The sequence below is a fragment of the Echinops telfairi genome, unplaced genomic scaffold (assembly GCF_000313985.2).
Source record: "Echinops telfairi isolate 266 unplaced genomic scaffold, ASM31398v2 ScPeMD7_18;HRSCAF=68, whole genome shotgun sequence".
In the NCBI taxonomy this organism is placed as follows: domain Eukaryota; kingdom Metazoa; phylum Chordata; class Mammalia; order Afrosoricida; family Tenrecidae; genus Echinops; species Echinops telfairi.
The window spans coordinates 44,176,969-44,180,341 of record NW_022103915.1 but is presented as its reverse complement, the minus strand read 5'-3'; positions in this window follow the sequence as shown (position 1 = coordinate 44,180,341).

Genomic DNA, 3,373 nt, shown 5'->3' with positions numbered 1-3,373 from the left:
ACACCTCGTGGTCACACAGGCTGGTGTGCTTCTTCCATGTGGGCTTTGATGCTTCTGAGCTAGATGGCTGCTTGTTTACCTGCAAGCCTTTAAGCAGAAGGTCATATTTTATATAACATTCTATAGATGCTTTCCAAAAGCACTATAAAATAATGTTGTTTCTCATGTAAATAAAATTTATATACTATCAAATTCATCATCATAGCCATTTTATAGTACTCATTTCAGCAGTTTTAGTTTATCCCAATTTTGTATAACTACCACCACAATTCCCTAATAGTTTTCATTCCCTTCAGCAAAAAGTCAATCCTCCTTAAGCAACGTGAAGGAGCTCCGGTGTGGTAGGTACAAAGGGGGCTGCTAGCTGAAAGGGACCAGCTGCTTCGGGGAAAAAGACGAAGATCTCTACACCACTAAAGGACAGTCTTAGAAACCCACAGGGTCAGTCTACCCTGTCTTACAGGTTTGCTCTAAGTTTGTATTGACTTGATGGCAGGTAGTTTTGTTGTTCTGTTGTGGTTGTTAAATAACATGGCTGCACAGAATAGTGTAACCTGGCAGCACCAAAGTTTATTCAATACCCTTCCCAAGTTGTTAAACTTTGAGGTGGTTTCCAAGTTTCTTCTATTTTGAACAGCACTACAATGAATATATTTGCAGTTTCTTTGTGTGTGTAAATGATTGATTTCTTATAAAATATTCTTTAAGTGTAAATAATAGCTGGGTCAAAGCTCTGGAATATTGAATGTTTGATCTATGGGAGGTAGAGGGAGGCTTTAAAAAAGTTCCAGATAAAGAAAAATAAACTCTAATTTCCCCACAATTTTTTGAAGCCCCTGCTGGTCTAGTGGGTTACACATTTGCCTACTATCCACAAAGCCAGCAGTTTGAAACCACCAACTGCTCTGAGAGAGAAAGATGAGACTTCCTATTTCTGAAAAGAGTTACAGTCTCGCAAACCCACATGGGCAGTTCTGGTTTGTCCTACGAGTTGGAATAGATTCGATGGCAGTAAGTTTAATTTTTCTTTTTGGGATTTTTTGTATCTCATTGGAAGAAAGATGGGGCTTTCTACTCCCAAGAAGAGTTACTATCTTGGAAACTGGCAGGGGCAGTTGTACCCTATCCTACAGGGTTAGTATGAGTTGGTATTGACTCGTAGGCAGTGAGTTGAGTTGTCCTTCATGAACATGGTAGCAGTTTGTACTCCCACCTGCTCCATGCCCCCACCAGGTTGGCCTTTGTGCTCTTGCCATCTATTAAATATATGGGAGAAACAGAGCTCATGGTATCACATGTAGCAAGAAGCTGATTTTACTTTGTAAGTGGGCGCCGATAGCAACCCGTTGGCTGTGGGCGGGACCCACTGTGGCCACACCCAGGCTCTTTGGCACAGAGCCATCTTATCCCCTACTCAGCAGAGTTCAAGGGTTACCTCCTCTCACTTCTCACCACATCGAATGGCAGAAACTGAGGATCAACGATTAACCCTTTGAGTTTTTCTTGCTTGCTGCTCTCTGGGAGGAATCAGTGATGGAGACTTGAGGTGAGGGCATGTACCTCCATCTTTGCTGCAGGCTTTTGTCCCATGTTGGTCGGTGCTGCCGTGTTACAGACCATAGAAGCTGCCTTCCGTGGCGGAGATTGTGTCCCATGAGTACCTGTTGAGTGGACCGATCCCAACATCTCTCTCTCTCTGCTGCATCGGCACATGAAGATAGCACGTGTCTACTGCCCAGACTTCTGAGTCCAGGACTGCTAGGATAGGGTTTATAGCAAGCCTTGGCTGTGACTGGTTTTTGGAAATACCGACCTGGCATGTACAGAGGCATTCATAAAATGCCAAGCTTATTAACAATCTCTTTCTGATAGAATATTTTTCATCCTGTGAGCCTGGGAAAGCAAGGCTAGTCACCATGGCAACATGAAAGCGCTCAGGCACTTGTTTGTTTGCTGTCGTCCTTTGTGGATGTGTGGAGTGGTCTGTGGAGCCCTTGAGAGAAGGTGTGCTTAGTGTTTGACGGTTAAATCACATGCTGCCTGTCAGAGATGAGAGCCGGGGGAAGGAGAAGCGCAGCCCTGAGTTCCTTGCCCTATTGTGTGGTTTCAGAGAGCTGGCTTTGCAGAGAGGGTCCTTGAAGCTGGAACAAGCAGTTTCATTCATTGGGTCTAAAATGACAAAAGAAAATGAAGGAAAACTGGAACCACCAAACAGGAAGTTTCCATCCTGTTTTCCCAGCTTCCACTCCACTCCTTCCCAGATGGGGGACCATATCTGTGTCTATATCTACTGCTACCGGGTCAATTCTGCCTCGTGGCGACCCTGTAGGACAGAGGAGAACTGCCCCTGGGGGTTTCTGACACTGTTGTCCATCTCTACAGGAGCATCTCATCTCCCTGCAGAACGGCTGGCAGGTTTGAACTGCTGGCCTGCAATTATGTACAATGCACAGTGCCCTCCAATGCACAACCCACTAGGCCACCAGGGCTCCTTCAAGTTTAAGGGGATAAGAGCAGTTTCAGTCCTCCCACAGGGTCTGGAACAAATAGAGGTGCTGGGAGAAGCCAAGTGCTGTAGGCCGTTTCATGGTGGGGTCCACTGGTACTCCCCTTCCCTTTGTCTCTGAGGAGAGGGGGCGCTCTCAATGTGCTCAAGCAGCTGGACAAGGCAAGTGACCATCATGGTAGTGTCAGACTCTGGGGGCCTTGTGCCTCTTGATCAAGCAGGACATAAGTGGCAGAGGTCCTTATGGGGGTACATACCCCCATACCAAGTCCCCTTCCCTGATTCCTCCCAGAGATCAACAACCTAAATAAACAGGCTCATGGTTATTTAGACAGTGAGGTGTATGTTACCAACAGGGAGTTCAAACGTTTAAAAATTAGTTTATATTCTCTGGATTAAAGAAAGTAATACCCAGAGTAGGAAGGGTAGTGGGGAAAGTGAATAACCAAAACACACACAAAAAAGGAAGAAAATAGAAATCAACTGTATTCGACCTCCCTCTCCCCATCCCAAATATTAACAGTTCGGTAAAGATTTTACATGTACGCATGCATGTGTGTGAGTGTGTGGGCATCAACCTACTGATGTTTATGCTGTTGTTGTCAGGTGCCGTCTCTCCCGTCACTTCCAACCCATAGTCACCTCTTATGCACAATAGAACGGCATATTGCCCGGCCCTGAGCCATCCTCCCAACCGTTCCTACGTTTGAACCCATTGTTGCAGCCAACAGTGTCAATCCACTTGTCGCTGGTATCGAGTCAATGCCGACTCATAGAGACCCTGCAGGGCAGGGTAGAACCGTACCCTCTAAGTTTCCAACACTGTAACTGTTTATGGAGACAGCAAGCCCTGTCTTTCCTTTGAGG